This window comes from Bubalus bubalis, chromosome 2 (genome assembly GCF_019923935.1).
Source record: "Bubalus bubalis isolate 160015118507 breed Murrah chromosome 2, NDDB_SH_1, whole genome shotgun sequence".
Lineage (NCBI taxonomy): Eukaryota > Metazoa > Chordata > Mammalia > Artiodactyla > Bovidae > Bubalus > Bubalus bubalis.
Window position 1 is genome coordinate 30672454 of NC_059158.1, and position 24332 is coordinate 30696785.

The following is a 24332-nucleotide window of genomic DNA, read 5'->3' on the forward strand; positions in this document are numbered from 1 at the left end:
TGGAAAAACCATAGCTTTGACTAGACAGACCTTTGTTGGCAGAGTAATGTCTCTCCTTTTTAATATGCTGTCTAGTTTGGTGGTAACTTTTCTTTCAAGGAGCAAGCATCTTTTAATGCAGTGCAGTCAACACTGCAGTGTTTAAAATCACTGCAGTCAACATCTGCAGTGATTTGGAGCCCAAAAAGTAAAGTCTGTCACTGTTTCCACTGTCTCACCATCTATCTGCCATGAAATGATGGGACCAGATACCATGATCTTAGTTTTCTGACTGTTGAGTTTTACGCCAACTTTTTGACTCCTCTTTCACTTTCATCAATAGGCTTTTTAGTTCTTCTTCACTTTCTGCCATAAGCGTTGTGTCATCTGCATATCTGAGATTATTGATATTTCTTCTGGCAATCTTGATTCCAGCTTATGTTTCATCCAGTCCAGCATTTCTCATGATGTACTCTGCATATAAGTTAAATAAGCAGGGGGACAATATACAGCCTTGACATATTCCTTTCCCAATTTGGAACCAATCTGTTGTTCCATGTTCAGTTCTAACTGTTGCTTCTTGACCTGCATACAGACTTCTCAGGAGGCAGGTCAGGTGGCCTGTATTCCCATCTATTGAAGAATTTTCCAGTTTGTTGTTATCCACACAGTCAAAGGCTTTGGTGTAGTCAATAAAGCAGAAGATTATGTTATTATGGAACTCTCTTGCTTTTTTGATGATCCAATGGATGTTGGCAATTTGATCTCTGGTTCCTCTACCTTTTCTAACACCAGTTTGAACATCTGGAATTTCACAGTTCACATACTGTTGAAACCTGGCTTGGAGAATTTTGAGCATCGCTTTGCTAGTGTGTGTGGTAATTTGAACATTCTTTGGCATTACCTTTCTTTGGGATTGAACCAAAGGCCAAAAAATGACCTTTTCCAGTTCGCTGGCCACTGCTGAGTTTTCCAAATTTGCAGGCATATGCAGATGGTGATTGCAGCCATGAAATTAAAAGATGCTTACTCCTTGGAAGAAAAGTTATGACCAACCTAGAGAGCATATTAAAAAGCAGAGACATTACTAGAGAAGGAAATGGCAACGCACTCCAGTACTCTTGCCTGGAGAATCCCATGGAGGGAGAAGCCTGGTAGGCTACAGTCCATGGGGTCGCAAAGAGTCGGATATGACTGAGCAACTTCACTTTCACTTTTTACTTTGTCAACAAAGGTCCATCTAGTCGAGGCTATCATTTTTCCAGTGGTCATGTATGGATGTGAAAGTTGGACTATAAAAAAAGCTGAGCACCGAAGAATTCATGCTTTTGAACTGTCATGTTGGAGAAGACTCTTGAGAGTCCCTTGGACTGCAAGGAGATCCAACCAGTCCATCCTAAAGGAGATCAGTCCTGGGTGTTCAATGGAAGGACTGATGTTGAAGCTGAAACTCCAATACTTTGGCCACCTCATGCAAAGAACTGACCCATTTGAAAAGACCCTGATGCTGGGAAAGATTGAGGGCAGGAGTAGAAGCGGACAACAGAGGATGAGATTGTTGGATGGCATCACCGACTCGATGGACATGGGTTTGGGTGGACTCCAGGAGTTGGTGATGGACAGGGAGGCCTGGCGTGCTGAGGTTCATGGGGTCGCAAAAAGTCTGACACGACTGAGTGTCTGAACTGAACTGAACTGAGTGCAGCACTTTTACAACATCATCTTTTAGGATTTGAAATAGCTCAGCTGGGATTCCATCACCTTCACTAGCTTTGTTCAAAGTAATGCTTCCTAAGGCACACTTGACTTCACATTCTAGGATGTCTTGCTCTAGGTGAGTGATCACACCATCGTGATTATCTGGATTGTGAAGATCTTTTTTGTATAGTTCTTCTGTGTATTCTTGCCACCTCTTCTTAATATCTTCTGCTTCTGTTAGATCCATACCATTTCTGTCCTTTATTGTGCCCATCTTTGCATCTAATGTTCCCTTGGTATCTCTACTTTTCTTTAAGAGATCTCTAGTTTTTCCCATTCTGTTATTTTCCTCTATTTCTTTGCACTGATCACTGAGGAAAGCTTTCTTATCTCTCCTTGCTATTCTTTGGAACTCTGCATTCAAATGGATATATCTTTCCTTTTCTCCTCTGCCTTTCATTTCTCTTCTTTTTATAGCTATTTGTAAGGCTTAAGTTCACACAGAAAGCTGTATTTGAGGATTAGCAAATTTCCAACTCAAGGGAAAAAAGCTGTAAAAAACGTGTTTTACGTGTTTTATCTATCTAAGGTCCATATAAATATATGGATGTGGACATGTTTTGCTTCCAGTCTTTAAAAAATATAATTAATTACTAGATTTGGGGCTTCCATGGTGGCTCAAATGGTAAAGAATCTGCCTGCAATGCAGGAGACATGGGTTCTATCCATGGGTCAGAAAGATTCCCTGGAAAAGAGAATTACTACCTACTCCAGTATTCTTGCCCGGGGAACTCCATGGACAGAGGAGTTTGGTGGGCTACAGTCCATGGGGTCACAAACAGTCAGACACAACTGAGTCACTAACACTTTGGGGCGTAAACAGATATAGCTGAACAACTGCAAGATGACAGATTTGGAAGTTAAAAGGAGTAAAAGCTGTTTTTTTCCCCATAGAATACCATGTTTCAGAACTATGAACCACAATATACATTCAAAATGTTGGCTAGGTAACCAGCATGAAAGATGGCAAATTTAATTACAATGAAAAATTGGATTATTTTTGTTTTTGATGTTTTTTGTTTAAAGCTGTGTCACTATGTTAGGGCCTATGAGTGCTGCTTTTTTGGTTTTGTTTTTTCGCTTTTTTAAATTTTGTTTCATAGTTTTAAAAATAATGAGAAAAGGTTTACTACCTACTTGACAGTGCAGTCATTAGATTATCTTCACTGTCTGGCTGCTACTGTCTTTGGGTTCAGCTGCATTTCATAAAAGAACACCGGAAACCCTTGGATCCTATTACATAATTACTCTTGTGGAAGGGGAGGGATTATATTCCATTAAATCGTGCTGAGACTGATAGTAATGAGCAATCAGATTACCAATGGGAGTTTGTATACCTTTGTCCTCTGGCTTCCTAGACATTTTCTGTCTCAAGAGTCAGTGTTACTTTGGGGATAAATATCACATTTTTCTCTTGATATCTTTTTGGTCATGAGTTTTCAATATATTTAGTAAATATTTACTGAGGGCCAACTAAGTTCCAAGTACTAAGTGCTTAGAAAAGTGAAAGAAAAAAAAAATGAGACTATTTTACCAAAGACAGTCTCTTATTTAGCAATTCTTAATGAACCCACTTGATTTGGAGGTAACTCCTAGAAGATCTAAAACAACAGCTAAAAGAGATCACTACCAAGGACTGAAAACAGAAGTGGGAAGGATGAAGCCAGAGACAGTTGCTTTTTATCATAAGCTTTTCTGTTTTCATCCTAAGCTCTTCTGTATCATTTTATTTTTGTTTTTATTATACCATTTTATGTATTATTTTGATATAAAATTAAAAGTAAGTGACTAATTCCTTGAAAAAAAAAAAGAGCTTTAGGTGTTCTTACATACTCAGAATGAGAATATAAAAGACATTTGCATGTATACCTGTGGTGGATTCATTTTGATATTTGGCAAAACTAATACAGTTATGTAAAGTTTAAAAATAAAATAAAATTTAAAAAAAAATAAAATAAAAGACATTTGCAAGAGAGATTTTATAAAAATTGGAGAAAGGAGTAAAGATATTAGCCTAAAATTTATCAATTTAATAAAGAAAATCACAAAGCATAACAATTCATGTAATGCTATAAAACTAAAAAGGGTTTAGTTTTGAATTGGTAAAGCTAATTTAACTAATAAAATTATCTCTGCCAATCTTTCTTATGATATCAACATCATGGTATCTCTCTGTTGAAACTAACTGAATGCATATTTACTGAAGCCTTACTATGTCCTTGGCACTGTATTGAATGCTGAAATTGTACTGTTGAACAAAGCAGATGTAATTCTTCTCTTCATGGCATGTATAGTCTATTAGCAAAACTATGATTCAGAGAGATTAATTTCACCCTGTCAACACCAAAATATTGGATTTATTATACAGCAAAAAGCAGACAATGATTGTTATATGTCTTGAATGATCCAAAAGTACCAACATTTTTCTAAGTTCAAGTGTCAGTTCAGGTCTCTCTAACTTGTACTATTAAAATACGCCTATGTTTTGTAACAGAAATCTGTAATTTCCCAGTTACCACAAATATGTAATATGATTTAAAATGCAAAATATATATGCCACTTTGTCAAACAGCAAACAGAAAGAATGCTTATACTGTAGTCTACAAATCTGGTGGTCCTTATTATTCCCGGATAAAATATTTGGTCATACAATTGCTTGCTATGATTACAGTAACAGAAAAATGTCTCAGGCTTATTGGAAGAAATAGTACATAGCAACTGGTGGCCTTTATCAACAGCCTACTATAGGAGAAAACAAAACTCTGAGTAAAGTCAGCCAGTCTGTCATCAGAGACAGAAGAGAATACTGTTTGAATAAGGGAGGCAATCTCTGCCTGAAGCCAGTAATCTGAATTGACTAAGCATCTGTGAATTTTGAGCCTCATGAGCAGTAGAGTCACTTGTTTCTGCAAAGCAGTAGCCTGAGCATGGCTAAGATAGAGGGGCCTCAGCCTTTTTATGGTATATGCCACAAAACCCCGCTGCTGGACACTGGGACAAGGAAGGAGCATATTACGGACACTGCGTTCTTTTATACTGCCCACTATTATTGAGGGACACAGACAAAGCATAGTGGCCAATAAGTGAAAGAAAGATATTTCACGTTTATAAATCATGTCTTCAAAAGAGAAATCATTTCTCAAGATAAGATTTGGAAAGCAGCCTACTTCTAAACCCCCTGTGACTCAAATTGTAAAAGGGTTGTCAAAACACTTTGGTTCATCAGGCTGTAATATACAAAATGGTCGTGGCACTCTCCTAGAGCATGTTAAACCAACAAAATTAAGCAATTAATCTTTAAGAGTCCTTCAAATGGCATATTTTTCTAAAAGGAAAGAAGTAAAATCATCTGCTACATTTATGCTAAAATGTTGGTGTAAATTAAGAGGTGAAATGATTTCAGAACCAACACTAGCATCCTTTTAGCTGATTTTCGTTTAATGGTTTAGCAATTCCATGGGTTGGATGCTACTTCCCAATTAAGTATACTTATCAACCATATTCATTCCTCTAAAGATTAAAAAATAATGCCTTTGTTCAGTGGGCAATGATTATACATTTCTTTCTACATTTATACTAACTTCATTGCTTATAACTTCTCAGTTATAACAAAATATTTTCCCATAAAGTTTTTTTCTCTAACATCTAATCAATAATAAAGAACCCTAATAAGTAAAGAAATCATGATCATGAAACACTTTATGGCCAATTAAGGCAAAACCTCTGTAGTCTGTAGTTTGTTTTGTTTTTATTTTCAGTTCAATCCATGTACAGTGACTTCCTTTCTTCTCTAACAAATTATATTAACAATATCAATCTTTTTTCAATTTTATTCAACCTTACAGATCTCTCTGTAATACCTTCCACTATAGGTAGGATAGATAGAGGACAAAATCTACTGACTTTAAATTTAAAAAATGTAAAAGTCAACTAGTCAAATAATGCCAAGTGACTGATCTGAATAGATCCGTATTTCTACAACCTTTTTATTGCCCCTGCCAAGGAGATGTTTTAAATATTTTGTCCTAATTCCTCCAATGAATTAATAACACAGATAGACTGTGTATCTATATATTTTGGACTTTTTGGAGGACACAAAGCATTGCAATAACTAAGACTTTTCTGTGCCTCAGGAAATAATTTTTGTCCCCATGGAATGAATGAAAAGAGGCCTCTGATATTTCCACCACAGTTCAGTTCAGTGCAGTTGCTCAGTCATGTCCGACTCTTTGCGACCCCATGAATCGCAGCACGCCAGGCCTCCCTGTCCATCACCAACTCCCGGAGTTCACTTAGACTCATGTCCATCGAATCAGTGATGCCATCCAGTCATCTCATCCTCTGTCGTCCCCTTCTCCTCCTGCCCCCAATCCCTCCCAGCATCAGAGTCTTTTCCAATGAGTCAACTCTTTGCATGAGGTGGCCAGAGTACTGGAGTTTCAGCTTTAGCATCATTCCTTCCAAAGAAATCCCAGAGCTGATCTCCTTCAGAATGGATGGTTGGATCTCCTTGCAGTCCAAGGGACTCTCGAGTCTTCTTCAACACCACAGTTCAAAAGCATCAATTCTTTGGCGCTCAGCCTTCTTCACAGTCCAACTCTCACATCCATACATGACCACAGGAAAAACCATAGCCTTGACTAGATGGACCTTTGTTGGCAAAGTAATCTCTCTGCTTTTCAATATGCTATCTAGCTTGGTCATAGCTTTCCTTCCAAGGAGTAAGCGTCTTTTAATTTCATGGCGGCAGTCACCATCTGCAGTGATTTTGGAGCCCAGAAAAATAAAGTCTGACACTGTTTCCACTGTTTCCCCCATTTATTTCCCATGAAGTGACAAGACCAGATGCCATGATCTTCGTTTTCTGAATGTTGAGCTTTAAGCCAACTTTTTCACTCTCCTCTTTCACCTTCATCAAGAGACTTCTTAGTTCCTCTTCCCTTTCTGCCATAAGGGTGGTGTCATCTGCATATCTGAGTTTATTGATATTTCTCCCAGCAATCTTGATTCCAGCTTGTGCTTCCTCCAGTCCAACATTTCTCATGATGTACTCTGCATAGAAGTTAAATAAGCAGGGTGACAATATACAGCCTTGACGTACTCCTTTTCCTATTTGGAACCAGTCTGTTGTTCCATGTCTGGTTCTAACTGTTGCTTCCTGACCTGCATACAGATTTCTCAAGAGGCAGGTCAGGTGGTCTGGTATTCCCATCTCTTTCAGAATTGTCCACAGTTTATTGTGATCCACACAGTCAAAGGCTTTGGCATAGTCAATAAAGCAGAAATAGATGTTTTTCTGGAACTCGCTTGCTTTTTTGATGATCCAGCGGACGTTGGCATTTTGGTCTCTGGTTCCTCTGCCTTTTCTAAAACCAGCTTGAACAACTGGAAGTTCACGATTCACGTATTGCTGAAGCCTGGCTTGGAGAATTTTGAGCATTACTTAACTAACATGTGAGATGAGTGCAATTGTGCAGTAGTTTGAGCATTCTTTGGCATTGCCTTTCTTTGGGATTGGAATGAAAACTGACCTTTTCCAGGTCCATGGCCACTGCTGAGTTTTCCAAATTTGCTGGCATATTGAGTGCAGCACTTTCACAGCATCATCTTTCAGGATTTGAAGTAGCTCAACTGGAATTCCATCACCTCCACTAGCTTTATTCATAGTGATGCTTTCTAAGGCCCACTTGACTTCACATTCCAAGATATCTGACTCTAGGTCAGTGATCACACCATCATGATTATCTGGGTCGTGAAGATCTTTTTTGTACAGTTCTTCTGTGTATTCTTGCCATCTCTTTTTAATATCTTCTGCTTCTGTTAGGTCCATACCATTTCTGTCCTTTATCAAGCCCATCTTTGCATGAAATGTTCCCTTGGTATCTCCAATTTTCTTGAAGAGATCTCTAGTCTTTCCCATTCTGTTGTTTTCCTCTATTTCTTTGCATTGATTGCTGAAGAAGCCTTTCTTATCTCTTCTTGCTATTCTTTGGAACTCTGCATTCAGATGCTTATATCTTTCCTTTTCTCCTTTGCTTTTTGCTTCTCTTCTTTTCACAGCTATTTGTAAGGCCTCCTCAGACAGCCATTTTGCTTTTTTGCATTTCTTTTCCATGGAGATGGTCTTGATCCCTGTCTCCTATACAAGGTCACGAACCTCAGTCCATAGTTCATCAGCCATTCTATCTATCAGATCTAGTCCCTTAAATCTATTTCTCACTTCCACTGAATAATCATAAGGGATTTGATTTAGGTCATACCTGAATGGTCTAGTGGTTTTCCCTTCTTTCTTCAATTTCAGTCTGAATTTGGCAATAAGGAGTTCATGATCTGAGCCACAGTCAGCTCCTGGTCTTGTTTTTGTTGACTGTATAGAGCGTCTCCATCTTTGGGTGCAAAGAATATAATCAATCTGATTTCGGTGTTGACCATCTGGTGATGTCCATGTGTAGAGTCTTCTCTTGCATTGTACAATAATTATAATAATGTATTATATATCTGGTAGTATAAGCCAATAGATTTACCTGTAAAACAAAATTTCTTTGAAGTTTTATTTAAAATTTCTTATGTAGTTTCCATCCTAAGCCTCAATAGAGCTGTATTTTCTGTGGTTTACGGTACATTTTCCAAAATCTTTCATTAAAGTAAACCCACTCTGAGAATGTTCCATGCATACCCTGCAGTGAAATAGTATCATAAGGCTTGTGAATTCTTAAATACTACCTATGGATGGCTAAAATGATTCATGCTGACAGAGTTCAACATGACAGATTAAAAAAAAAAAAAAAAGAAAGGTGACTCTTGCGTCTTCATCTTTTTTTAGCTCCTAGCCCCTTCTTCCTATCCTTTTTCCACCTAAAATTCTGACTTTCCTCTTCAAAAACAACAACAAAAAAAAAAAAAGAGTTTTGCTTCACAAAATATTGGGGCTACCAGTGAAGAAGATTTCAACAGAAACATGAAACCAAAATGTGTGTGCTGGGATAGACAGCCAGTGGTGTCTCTGAATGTACATCTACCCACCAGATCCGTGTCCCTCTGTCCCAACTGTCTTCATTTCAAGTGTATGCTCAGTCACTTCAGACATGTCCAATTCATTGTGACCCCCTGGACAGTAGCCCACCGGCTTCTCTGTCCATGGGATTCTCCAGGCAAGAATACTGGAGTGGGTTGCCATGCCCTCCTCCAGCAGATCCCCTTGACTCAGGAATCGAACCCAAGTCTCTTGTGTCTCCTGCAATGCAGGAGACTTGTGTTTCATCCCTGGGTTGGAAAGACCCCCCTGGAGAAGGGCATGGCTACCTACTCCAGTATACTAGCTGGAGAATCCCATGGACAGAGGACCCTGGCAAGCTACAGTCCATGGTGTCTCAAAGAGTTAGACACAACTGAATGACGAACAATTCATTTCAAGATGTTATCACAATAGGATGTATGATGGCCTCATAATATGTTGAAAAAGTCTCAACACTTACACCTGGAAATCTGATCTTGGGTATGCCATATTACAACACTGATCTCTTAAATGTGGTTAATAACAGGTGAAATGCTGTGCATTATACTATATTACACTGATTGCCTTTTGAAGTCATACCAGGAATACATGCCTAATGAAGAGAAATTAAGGGGAAAAAACCAGAGGGATCAAATAATAATAATACTATAAAAATCATATCATCTTTTTTCATACTACCTAGAGATAAATGACCGGACAAGGTAATGGCACCCTACTCCAGTACTCTTGCCTGGAAAATCCCATGGACAGAGGAGTCTGGTAGGCTGCAGTCCATGGGGTCGCTAAGAGTCGGACACAACTGAGCGACTTCACTTTCCCTTTTCACTTTCATGCATTGGAGAAGGAAATGGCAACCCACTCCAGTGTTCTTGCCTGGAGGATCCCAGGGACAGGGGAGCCTGGTGGGCTGTCGTCTATGGGGTAGCACAGAATCGTACACGGCTGAAGCAACTTAGTAGCAGCAGCAGCAGCAGCAGTAGCAGAGATAAATGATGTAAGCAACATCCTTCCAGGTAGATAATATCCTTTCCAGATATTTTAATTTTTTTTTTTGTATTTTAAAAAAATTTTTATTTATTTTAATTGGAGGTTAATTACTTTACAATATTGTATTGGCTTTGCCATACATCAACATGAATCTGCCACGGGTTTTATTTGAGTCATATTATACTTTATATCCACTTGCTATGGACTGAATGTATCTCCCTCAAAATTCACCCATTGGAGCCTTTATTCCCCAATGTACCTGATTTGCAGACAGAACTTCAAAAGAGGTGACTAAGGTTAAATAAGAGTGGGGTCCTAATCCAATAGAATTGTCCTTAAGAGAAAAGGAAGAGACAAAAGGAACAAAAAAGCACAATGAAAAGGACATTTGAGTTCAGAACAAGAAAGCAACATTTGAAAGCCAGGAAGGTCCCATTGGAAACCAACACTGCTGGCCTCTTGATCTTGGACTTCCAGCCTCCCAAACTACAAGGAAGTAAATTTCTGCTGTTTAAGCCAACCAGTCTGTGACATTCTGTTGTAGCAACCTGAGCAAACTAATACATTCTTATGCAATGATTTTGGATCAATTTTTCTTATACAACAAATATATTTTCTTATAATAAATATCCCTCTACCATTATTTAAACAGTATGAACCCCCATTAACTTCAAATGAGAAAGCTTGTAATATTCTAGGATTATAAGAAAGCTAAATTAAATACAAGATTAGATTTCATTTGCTTATTATGAATGGTTTTCAATTTTATCATCATTAAGTGTTCAGTCACTTAGTTGTGTCCAGCTCTTTGCAACCCCATGGACTGCAGCACGCCAGGCCTTCCTGTCCATCACCAACTCCCAGAGTTTACTCAAACTTATGTCCATTGAGTCAGTGATGCCATCCAATCATCTCACCCTCTGTTGTCCCCTTCTCCTCCAGCCTTCAATCTTTCCCAGCATCAGGGTCTTATCAAATGAGTCAGTTCTTCACATCAGGTGGCCAAAGTATTGGTGTTTCAGCTTCAGCATCAGTCCTTCCAATGAATATCCAGGACTGATTTCCTATAGGATGGAATGGTTGGGTCTCCTTGCTGTCCAAAGGACTCTCAAGAGTCTTCTCCAACACTACAATTCAAAAGCATCAATTCTTTGGCACTCAGCTTTCTTTATAGTCCAACTCTCACATCCATATATGACTACTGGAAAAACCATAGCTTTGACTAGATGGACCTTTGTTGGCAAATTAATGCCAGCTTATTAATATGCTGTCTAGATTGGTCATAACTTTTATTACAAGGAGCAAACATCTTTTAATTTCATGGCTGCAGTCACCATTTGCAGTGATTTCGGAGCCCCCAAAAATAAATCAGCCACTGTTTTCCCATATATTTCCCATGAAGTGATGGGACCGGATGCCACGATCTTCGTTTTCTGAATGTTGTATTTTACACCAACTTTTTCACTCTCCTCTTTTACTTTCATCAAGAAGCTCTTTAATTCTTCTTCACTTTCTTCCATAAGGGTGATGTCATCTACATATCTGAGGTTATTGATATTTCTTCTGGCAATCTTGATTCCAGCTTGTGCTTCATCCAGCCTGGCATTTTGCATGATGTACTCTGCATATAAGTTAAATAAGCAGGGTGACAATATACAGCCTTGATGTACTCCTTTCCCAATTTGGAACCAGTCTGTTGTTCCATGTCCAGTTCTAACTGTTGCTTCTTGACCTGCATACAGATTTCTCAGGAGATTTAGTTTCTAGTTAATACACTCTACACACCTGTGTATACTCTATTACTTAATTAACCTGCTTTCTCATCATCTCTGCTTGGGGTATAACTATAATGAACACATCTGATCTTCCACATAGTTGTCTTACTCATAACTATTCTTCATAACTCCTGAGCAGATATTTTGACTGCTTTAGGGCCAAATCTGAAATGTACTAGGGAAGATGATAATAGAACTTCCAGTGAAATTGGGTAAAGATAAACTTAGAAAGATAAACTTAACTCAATGTTGGTACTGCTCCCATGTGTAAGATTTTTCACTTGAGAACTTACTTATATCTATGACTAATTATTTTGGCCCAGAAAATAAAACTTGCATTGAAATTTTAAATTTTCAAGGAAAATTTATCTCTAAGTGTCTATGTTAAGGAGTTCCCAATTTTCCTACATATAAGCATGTAACAAATACTTAGGAAGGAGCTGAGTTTCCAACCGTTGTTACAGGATTATTTTACTGTAAGATCCTCTTTGGTCTCAGAACTATTGTCATCCAGGTTCATATTGCTAAAACATACATTGGCTGCTGGAAAAGACACAGAATAAAGTGGGTCATGATAACTTTACTGGCCTTTGAGTTGACAAGAGTCCTTGCACAGTGACTTCTCCATGTAGTCAGACAGAGGTCAAGTAAGGATGCATAGAGACTCATTCATTATCTCACCTTTTATTCTAAGAATGACAAACTGCAACTTCCAAAATGAAAATTGTTCTTACAAAATCTATTTGTGTTACTGGTATTCATAAACTAGAATGCAAAATCTTGTTTCATTATTATGCAAACAATCCCTTGAGTAAGTCTGCAAGCTGCATACATTTTCTTTAAAAAAATTGAAGTCAACATGCATACACTGTTGTCTTTCTCACCCTCATAGGCTTACACATGTATATACCAATATCATTATATACCAATATCAAATTTTAGGGATCAAATTCACTTAGCATAGATCAATTTCCATACGAGTTTTGCAGTCTTTACATCAACTATACTCTGTGGAGATGATGCTAGTCTTATCAGTGCTGTGAATGACAAGTGTATGTTTCAAATGGCTGATCTTTCTTTTAAAAATGTATTTATTTATTTTATTTGACTGTACTGGGTCTTAGTTGCAGCATGCATGTTCTAGTTCCCTGACCAGGGATCAAACCCAGGCCCCCTGCATTGTGATCATGGAGTCTTAGCCACCAGACCACCAGGGAAGTCAGTATATGGCTTATCTTGATGTTTAAAATAACTTGGAATGAAGTAGGATCCAATTTTTAATAGCACCTTCTTCTGAAGGCCTATTGTCTATAAAAATTTTCACTAAGATTCACTATTTGAAATTCTTGACCCTTACTCATTTCAAAGATGACAGGCACTCTCTCTCCAAAACTATCTAAAATTTTTGTTCTGTCCATTTTTTCCATAAGATTGTCAAAGACGTGAATTACTTCACAATATATTAAGGACCATGAACTCATATCCTGGGTGGGTAGACTAAAACTGCACTGTGGGGATGGTGAAAAATTCCACTCCTCAGATCCTTTCATCCTTAGTTTTTCTCTTAATACATCTTAATTCGCTACACCCCTGGTCATAATCACCTTCCATTTGTGCACCTCAGCCAAATTTGCACGATTCTTCTCATGTTTTAACAATAACACACACTCACACACTGATACATTAAATTTCAGAGGGATTGTTGATTCTCCAAATAGTTACCAGTGACCTAGGGAGGGCATGAAATAGAGACAGTAAAGTAAAATGGCTGGGGTATATGTAAGAATTTTTGGCAAATATTCACATGCAATGGTTTTCTTCCTTCTCATGTTGTTTGGTTTTTAGCACTTTCATCATGATGTGTGTATATGTGATTTTCTTATAAACTATCCAACTTGTGGTTTGATAAATGTAAATTGGTGTTTTTTCCTAAATTCAGGAAATTTTCAATTGCATCCAGATGGATATGTGCCCCTAAGAAAATAAAAGGCAGGGGCCTAGGGGTTGCAGCTGATCAGTCTCAGTTCATCATTCCCTTTAAGAATTTTCAGTTCTTGCCTTTCGTTTTCTTAGGATCCCTGCCTCTGGAAGGTTTTGCTTGTTAAGCCCCTTGAGACTGCAGGAACTTCCCCTCTCTTCTTAAAGGATTATCACTCCCACCAGACACACTTGGGAATGCTGTTAAAGTATCCATAGTATCCATAAGGGGAAACAAACTTAAGTGTTGAGGCTCCTTGAATTTTAGGTTTCTTTTTTTTTTTTTTTTTTTTTTGCTTCAGCCTGACGTGACTGCCACTGGGCTGTCTGTTTTCTCTGTCCCACAGAAACCATCCTTTGCTGTCACAACCCCAGACTCTCAGTCTTTGTAGCCCACAGCCAATACTGGCAAATGCCTTCAAAGAAAAAGCTCCTGGAGATTCTGAGTTGAATTAAGAATGACCTTCCCCTCTTTGACAACTCAATACTTTTAGTCCTTGCTTTTGCAACACCTGATGACGTTTGTATTCAATTTCATACACATATTATTATGAAAACAAGCAAGGCAAAAGTGAAGGAAAACTGACCATCAGGTGTCTAAGTAATCATGTTTGTAAACTGTATCATTTCTCATGTTAGTTTCTCATCCACCCATTTACATTAACATGAATTTCGGAACATGTTTTTGAGCACTTGCTCTCTACACAACTCTGCTTTTTTCCAGAGGTTATGGAGAATTTTAATATCCACTCTGTGAAAGAGAGTTCACTGCCTGTGTGTGTTTGCTAAATGTACACACACAAAAATTAAACGATCTTAACTACTGCTGAAATTCCTGAAATGAAGACATAAAAAGCCAGAGGAATAATAGACAGCCACTTGATCTATTCTACAACATGGAGAGGAAGTTCATTTCTTTTAATTTTCCCCTCTGACCCTGAATTTTCTCCTCTGTTAGTTTGTTATAATAATATCACAGGAAGGTTACATACAGAATGAAAAACCGCTTCAGGAACAAGAATCATTTTACTTAAGCTGCTGAAAGCCTTTCAAGAAGGGAGGACAGTTGCATAACCAATTGTCTTAATAATCCTTAAGTGAGGTTAAGAGACAGAAGGAGGATCAAGGTGAGGTCTAGATAGTGGAATAGAGCACTCAGATGAGACATAGTTTTTATTTTTTTTAATTATCTTAATTTCCTTGGCTGAAAGCCTTATGATGTAAGTTTGTATCAATGATATGCCCTTGAATTACACAATATCTTTGCTACAACTCCATTGAGCACCATTTTAGAAAAATAAACACCACATTGTAGTGTTTTATTTAAGGATAATGGGAGATAAAAATTTAAATAATCATGCCTAGTATTCTGTATAGGAGATTTTCCACCAGAGAAAATCCATCTTTTAATTTTTCACTGAAATTTTCTTTTTTTAAATATAAATTTATTTATTTTAATTGGAGGATAATTACTTTGCAATATTGTAGTGGTTTTGCCATACATTGACATGAATCCGCCACGGGTGTACATGTGTTCCCCATCTCGAATCCCCCTCCCACCTCCTTACTATCCCATCCCTCTGGGTCATCCCAGTGCACCAGCCCCAAGCATCCTGTATCATGCATTGAACCTGGACTGGTGATTCGTTTCATATATATTATACATGTTTCAATGCCATTCTCCCAAATCACCCCACCCTCTCCCTCTCCCACAGAACCCAAAAGACTGTTCTATACATCTGTGTCTCTTTTGCTGTCTCGCATACAGAGTTATTGTTACCATCTTTCTAAATTCCATATATATGCATTAGTATACTGTATTGGTGTTTTTCTTTCTGGCTTACTTCACTCTGTATAATACGCTCCAGTTTCATCCACCTCATTAGAACTGATTCAAATGTATTCTTTTTAATGGCTGAATAATACTCCATTGTGTATATGTACCACAGCTTTCTTATCCATTCATCTGCTGATGGACGTCTAGGTTGCTTCCATGTCCTGGCTATTATAAACAATGCTGCGATGAACATTGGAGTACACGTGTCTCTTTCAATTCTGGTTTCCTCAGTGTGTATGCCCAGCAGTGGGATTGCTGGATCATAAGGCAGTTCTATTTCCAGTTTTTTAAGGAATCTCCACACTGTTCTCCATAGTGGCTGTACTAGTTTGCATTCCCACCAACAGTATAAGAGGGTTCCCTTTTTTCCACACCCTCTCCAGTATTTATTGCTTGTAGACTTTTGGATAGCAGCTATTCTGACTGGCGTGAAATGGTACCTCATTGTGGTTTTGATTTGTATTTCTCTGATAATGAGTGATGTTGAGCATCTTTTCATGTGTTTGTTAGCCATCTGTATGTCTTCTTTGGAGAAATGCCTATTTAGTTCTTTGGCCCATTTTTTTGATTGGGTCTTTTATTTTTCTGGAATTGAGCTGCAGGAGTTCCTTGTATATTTTTGAGACTAGTTCTTTGTCAGTTGCTTCATTTGCTATTATTTTCTCCCATTCTGAAGGCTGTCTTTTCACCTTGCTTAGAGTTTCCTTTGTTGTGCAGAGGCTTTTAATTTTAATTAGGTCCCATTTGGGTTTTTTTGTGGGTTTTTTTTTTTTTTGCTTTTATTTCCAATATTCTGGGAGGTGGGTCATAGAGGATCCGGCTGTGACTTATGTCGGAGAGTGTTTTGCTTATGTTCTCCCCTAGGAGTTTTATAGTTTCTGGTCTTACGTTTAGATCTTTAATCCATTTTGAGTTTATTTTTGTGTATGGTGTTAGAAAGTGTTCTAGTTTCATTCTTTTACAAGTGGTTGACCAGTGTTCCCAGCACCACTTGTTAAAGAGATTGTCTTTTCTCCATTGTATATTCTTGCCTCCTTTGTCAAAGATAAGGTGTCCATAGGCGTGGGGATTTATCTCTGGGCTTTCTATTTTGTTCCGTTGATCTATATTTCTGTCTTTGTGCCAGTACCATACTGTCTTGATGACTGTGGCTTTGTAGTAGAGCCTGAAGTCAGGCAGGTTGATTCCTCCAGTTCCATTCTTCTTTCTCAAGATTGCTTTGGCTATTCGAGGTTTTTTTGTATTTCCATACAAATTGTGAAATTGTTTGTTCTAGCTCTGTGAAAAATACCATAGCTTGATAGGGATTGCATTGAATCTATAGATTGCTTTGGGTAGTATACTCATTTTCACTATATTGATTCTTCCGATCCATGAACATAGTATATTTCTCCATCTATTAGCGTCCTCTATGATTTCTTTCACCAGTGTTTTATAGTTTTCTATATATAGGTCTTTAGTTTCTTTAGGTAGATATATTCCTAAGTATTTTATTCTTTTTGTTGAAATTGTGAATGGAATTGTTTCCTTAATTTCTCTTTCTATTTTCTCATTATTAGTGTATAGGAATGCAAGGGATTTCTGTGGGTTGATTTTATATCCTGCAACTTTACTATATTCATTGATTAGCTCTAGTAATTTTCTGGTGGAGTCTTTAGGGTTTTCTATGTAGAGGATCATGTCATCTGCAGTTTGAGTTTTACTTCTTCTTTTCCAATCTGGATTCCTTTTATTTCTTTTTCTGCTCTGATTGCTGTGGCCAAAACTTCCAAAACTATGTTGAATAGTAGTGATGAAAGTGGGTACCCTTGCCTTGTTCCTGACTTTAGGGGAAATGCTTTCAATTTTTCACCATTGAGGATAATGTTTACTGTGGGTTTGTCATATATAGCTTTTATTATGTTGAGGTATGTTCCTTCTATTCCTGCTTTCTGGAGAGTTTTTATCATAAATGGATGTTGAATTTTGTCAAAGGCTTTCTCTGCATCTATTGAGATGATCATATGGCTTTTATTTTTCAATTTGTTAATATGGTGTATTACATTGATTGATTTGTGGATATTGAAGAATCCTTGCATCCCTGGGATAAAGCCCACTTGGTCATGGTGTATGATCTTTTTAATGTGTTGTTGGATTCTGATTGCTAGAATTTTGTTAAGGATTTTTGCATCTATGTTCATCAGTGATATTGGCCTGTAGTTACAGGAGAAAAACTATTAAAAATTCCAACATATGGAGGCTGAAAAACACGCTGCTGAATAACCAACAAATCAGAAGAAATTAAAAAAAAAATCAAAATATTCATAGAAATGAATGAAAATGAAAACACAACAACCCCAAACCTGTGGGACACTGTAAAAGCAGTGCTAAGGGGAAGGTTCATAGCAATACATGCATACCTCAAGAAACAAGAAAAAAAGTCAAATAAATAACCTAACCCTACACCTAAAGCAACTAGAAAAGGAAGAAATGAAGAACCCCAGGGTTAGTAGAAGGAAAGAAATCTTTAAAATTAGGGCAGAAATAAATGCAAAAGAAACAAAAAGACCATAGCAAAAATCAACAAAGCCAAAAGCTGGTTCTTTGAAAGGATAAATAAAATTGACAAACCATTAGCCAGACTCATCAAGAAACAAAGGGAAAAAAATCAAATCAATAAAATTAGAAATGAAAATGGAGAGATCACAACAGACAACACAGAAATACAAAGGATCATGAGTCTACTATCAGCAATTATATGCCAATAAAATGGACAACTTGGAAGAAATGGACAAATTCTTAGAAAAGTACAACTTTCCAAAACTGAACCAGGAAGAAATAGAAAATCTTAACAGACCCATCACAAGCACAGAAATTGAAACTGTAATCAGAAATCTTCCAGCAAACAAAAGCCCAGGTCAAGATGGCTTCACAGCTGAATTCTACCAAAAATTTAGGGAAGAGCTAACACCTATTCTACTCAAACTCTTCCAGAAAATTGCAGAGGAAGGTAAATTTCCAAACTCATTCTATGAGGCCACCATCACCCTAATACCAAAACCTGACAAAGATGCCACAAAAAAAAAGAAAAGAAAACTGAAGTTATTGTTATTGTTGCTAAATCATGTCTTTTTGCCACCCCATGGACTGCAGCATGAGACTTCCCAGTTCTTCACTGTCTCCTGGAGTTTGTTCAAACTCATGTCCATTGAATCAGTGATGCCATGTGACCATCTCATCCTCTGTTACCCCCTCTCCTCCTGACCTCAATCTTTTCCAGCATCAGAGTCTTTTCCAATGAGTCAGCTCTTCATATCAGGTGGCTAAAATGTTGGAGCTTCAGCTTCAGCATCAGTCCTTCAATATTAATGATTGATTTCCTTTAGGATTGACTCATTTAATCTCCTTGCCTTCCAAGGGACTCTCAAGAGTCTTCTCTAGCACCACAGTTTGACAGCATCAATTCTTTGGTGCTCAGCCTTCTTTATGGTCCAACACTCACATCTGTACATGACTACTGGGCAAACCACAACTTTGACTTTATGGACCTTTGTCAGCAAAATGATGTCTCTGCTTTTTAATACACTGTCTAAGTTGGTCATAGCTTTTCTTCCAAGGAGCAAGTGTTTTTAATTTCTAAATTCAATTTTGAAAATTGAGTATTATTAACTACATAGTTCATCCTGAATTTAAGGGCAATTTAAGGGCAATTTTATTACTTTGAATTGGACATCCTGAATATCCACCTATGTAGAGATATATACATACACATAAAAATTTCTGCTTTCATTACTCCATTTGATCATCACTTTTAATTCAGGAAAGACATTTGTTTTCTCTTCTTCATTCTTTCATTCATTCATTTCCTTTCTCTTTCTTCATTTAAAACTTACTACCATGCACATAATGTAATTTTGTTATTTTGTAATGTAATTTTGTAATTTTCCTTTCATTTAGAACTTCATTACAACAAACACAAGTATAGCATTAATTCACATTGTGACTCATTGCCACTTTAAGACCTGATCTAACCCTTAATGTTTTCAGTGACTTTTAAGTAGCATTTTTATTACTTTTGCTATTTTTTTAAAGAGTATAAATAAGATAACTGAATTTGATACCAGAAATACAGGCAACAAAAGCATATTTATATATTTATATTTGTATAAGTATATTTATATATACCATATATATAAGGTATATATTTGACAAGAGGTTAATATCCAGAATATATAAAGAACTCCTAAAACTCAATGACAACAACAACAAAAAGAAAGTTATCCAATTAAAAAATGAACAAAGGAGCTGAAAAATAAATTATCCAAAGAAGTTATACAAATAACCAACAAGCATGAAAAAATGCTCAACATCACTAATTGTAAAAAAAATGTCAATCAAAGAGACAATGAGCTATCACTTCACACTTATTAGGATGTCCACCATCAAAAACTAGAAAATAGCAAGTGTTGGCCATAATGTGGAAAAATCAAATCCCTTGTATACCACTGGAGGGAATGTGATATGATGTAGCTACAGTGGAAAACAGAATGCAGATTTCTCAAAAACCTTTAAGATATAATTGTCATATGATCCAGCAACCCCACTAATTTGTATATATTCAAAAGAATTGAAAACAGAATTATAAAGGGATTTTTGCACACCCATGTTCATAGTTAGACTATTTAAAATAGCCAAGAGGTAGAAGCAACTTAGGAGAAGGCAATGGCACCCCACTCCAGTACTCTTGCCTGGAAAATCCCATGGACAGAGGAGCCTGGTGGGCTGCAGTCCATGGGGTTGCTAAGAGTCGGACACGCTGAGCACCTTCACTTTCACTTTTTTTTTTTTTTTAGATCGGAAAAAATAATTTTTTAATTTTATTTGAAAAAACAAAAGAAAAAAATATAAACATATAAAAAACTGTAGGAAAAAGGAGAAACTTTCACGTACCCTTTACTGAGATTCATCACTTGTTAACATTTTGCCACTGTTTCTTTATCATTTTGTCCTTATTATGCATTGGAGAAGGAAATGGCGATCCACTCAAGTGTTCTTGCCTGGAGAATCCCAGGGACGGGGGAGCCTGGTGGGCTGCCACATATGGGGTCGCACAGAGTTGGACACGACTGAAGCGACCTAGCAGCAGCAGCAGAAGCAACTTAGATGTTCAAAAGTGTCAAGTGAAATAAGTCAGGCACAAAAAGATTACTACTCCATGACTCTACTTATATGAGGCATCTGAAATAATCATCCCTTAGAAACACAAAGTAGAATATTGGTTGCCAGGTGCTGGGGGAGGGTGGAAAAGACACTTTCTTGTTCCACAGATACAGTTTTGCAAGAGGAAAAGTTAACAGAGATCTGGTAAACATAAAGTGCTTATAGCTACTACTGTGCTGTACACTGTATGAGGAGTTCAGTTCGGTGCTCTGTGATGGCATAGACAGATGGGAGGGAGATTCAAGAGGGAGAGGATATATGAATACAGATAGCTGATTCACTACATTGTACAGCAGAAACTAACACATTACAAAGCAACTGGATTCCAATCCAAATGGCTATAACAGTAAATTTTATGTTATATATTTTAACTTTGGTTAAAAAAATAAGCAAAATCAAAAGCAGGGGAGCACAATGATATATGTATTATATTTACTTCTTTAGAAGTGAGTTTATATGATTCAGCTTAAAATTTGCATGTGAACAGAACTGGCTTCCTCCAAAGGAGTCAGCAAAACAAGAATAGTGATTGTTTTGAATAGGCATCAGAGATTCATCTCATTCTTTATCAATGAATACAATCATAAAAAATAAAAAAACCAAGCCTCAAGCTTAGGGCTTTTTAGTTCAAGGTGTTGGAGAAGACTCTTGAGAGTCCCTTGGACTATAAGGAGATTCAACCAGTCCATCCTAAAGGAGATCAGTCCTGGGTGTTCATTGGAGGGACTGATGTTCAAGCTGAAACTCCAATACTTTGGCCACCTGATGCGGAGAGCTGACTCATTTGAAAAGACCCAGAGGCTGGGAAAGATTGAGAGCAGGAGGAGAAGGGGATGGCAGAGGATGAGATGGTTGGATGGCATCACCGACACAATGGACATGGGTTTAGGTAGACTCCAGGAGTTGGTGATGGACAGGGAGGCCTGGTGTACTGCGGTTCATGGGTCGCAGAGTTGGACACGACTGAGCGACTGAACTGAACTGAACTCAACTGTCCAATAAAAATATATCCTAGAAACTTGTAGACATGTAAAGCTAGAATTTAGGTCAGGGTTAGAGATCACCCATATATAGAGTGGGAAAAAAGCTATAAGAGTTAAAACATAAATAGAGAAGGTCTGAGGGCTAAGGAATCAGATGGAAGACACTCAAAATTTGTGGCTCTAATAAAACAAAAGGTTGAGCAAGAGAAGGAAAGCTTAAAAGTTCGTGGAGGATACTCAATCAGTTAGCATTAGCTAAATGATCCTGAGTATATCCAAATAGCTCCAAACAAGAAATATTTTTTCCACTAAAACAGTGGTTTTGGTCTCTTGGCACTATCTTTTTAAAATCTAAAATAGTAGTCAATTTTCTTAGGACACATTTCTTCTGTATTTTATACAGCATCATTGATGTTCCACAAACACCTTAGGAAAAAAAAAAAAAAAAACTAAATCCAATTCCAAAGCACAGCTTGATGCAAGTGTGAGAGAAAGGGGAAAAAAAGCAATTAGAAAAAAAATGATTACAAAAATCTCACAAGATCTGAGACACAGAAAAAAGGGGGAATGTATTTGGAAAGTTGAAGAGACATTCACGCTTTTGAAAAATTGAATAAAAGAGATGATTTCCATCTAATTGCTGTATAGTCAATTTGCCAATGATGACAATTTGCATGTTTAACTGAAAAGAAAATAGTAAGCAACATCTGAATGCAAATGAACATTTTTGATTATTTCTTTTAATGGGCAGGTAAAACAGTTACAGAAAACCAAACATTAAACACAGAGAGACAAGAACAGCATTTAATTTAATGTTTAGCCGGTAATTTTGATAGTTGCTACAAGTATGTATATACTTACAAATACTTTGTAAAAAATAATAAAAAATGTCACATGTGTGGAAGAGAATGAAAACATGTAGTTTTCACTGTAGTTACAAACTATCTGACCATTTTGATTCAAGTGTAAATTTTAGCCAAAAATGTCCTAATCTCAACTGCTTCAGTTCAGTTAAGTTCAGTCCCTCAGTCGCGTCCGACTCTTTGCAACCCCATGAATTGCAGCACTCCAGGCCTCCCTGTCATCACCAACTCCCAAAGTTCACTCAAACTCAAGTCCATCGAGTTGGTGATGCCATCCAGCCATTTCATTCTCTGTCGTCCCCTTCTCCTCCTGCCCTCAATCCCTCCCAGCATCAGAGGCTTTTCCAATGACTGAACTCTTCGCATGAGGTGGCCAAAGTACTGGAGTTTCAGCTTTAGCATCATTCCTTCCAAAGAACACCCAGGACTGATCTCCTTTAGAATGGACTGGTTGGATCTCTTTGCAGTCCAAGGGACTCTCAAGAGTCTTCTCCAACACCACAGTTCAAAAGCATCAATTCTTCGGCGCTCAGCTTTCTTCACAGTCCAACTTTCACATCCATACATGACCATTGGAAAAACATAGCCTTGACTAGACAGACCTTTGGTGGCAAAGTAATGTCTCTGCTTTTGAATATGCTATCTAGGTTGGTCATAACCTTCCTTCCAAGGAGTAAGTGTCTTTTAATTTCATGGTTGCAATCACCATCTGCAGTGATTTTGGAGCCCCCAAAAATAAAGTCTGCCACTGTTTCCACTGTTTCCCCATCTATTTCCCCTGAAGTGATGGGACCGGATGCCATGATCTTAGTTTTCTGAAGGTTGAGCTTGAAGCCAACTTTTTCACTCTCCTCTTTCACTTTCATCAAGAGGCTTTTTAGATCCTCTTAACTTTCTGCCATAAGGGTGGTGTCATCTGCATATCTGAGGTTATTGATATTTCTCCCAGCAATCTTGATTCCAACTTGTGTTCTTCCAGCCCAGTGTTTCTCATGATGTATTCTGCATAATAAGTTAAATAAGCAGGGTGAAGTGAAGATAATAACCAATATGATAAGCCTATTGTTAAAGCATTAGTGTTGTTATAATGCCAAGAAATCAAAACAAAATGGAACCAAAGTAGGGATAAGAAACGTAATGCAAAAATTTTGAGACTGGCTTTGGAGGAAATAATCACTAAAAAATAATCTAGTTTAGAGCCCTTTCCAGAGAGAACACTAGAAAATGACACTGACTCCCAGGCTGCTACCCATCTCTCCCTGACAATAGTAAACGCAGAAGGCTTTAAAGATCTGGTTTGAACCACTTTCTCTACATCACATCAGCTGCTTGACTTTGGACAGGTTGTTTAAAGTCCCTGTGCCTCAGTTTCTTCATTTATAATATGGTAGTGGTAGCAATGTATACATGCAATAAAGAATTGGTGCCATAATTAGAAATACTGTCAGTAAAGTGGGACAATATACAAGGATTCTAATAAATAGTTGTTATTGTTATACTGAAAGAGAAGCTGAGGTTTAGTTCTGGTTCTGTTATGAAATAGGTACATGATCTGGGGAGAGGCACATCACCTCTCTAGGAATCAGTTTATTTATACAACAGATGACGACTATGATCCACCACACAGTCTTCCTACTTATAAAGACTCAGGGAATGAAGGAACAACTGTGGTGAGACAGCCTCTATGTCACTCAAAATTTAAGAGGCACTTCTATATTCTTCAAGAACTCAGATATACATCCTAGTCCCGAAATATCTGTTCCCAATTTTATCCCATAATATGTGTCCATTAATATATTATTCTCACAAGCTAGTGTACACTTGTCCATATATTGTAATTATTGGATAGATGAATAAGAAAGAATAACTGGGACATTCAATACTTGAGAGTTTCATGAAAATTTTACTCTGAATGACAGTAATTTGTTGTTCCTGTTCAGTCACTAAGTCATGTCTGAC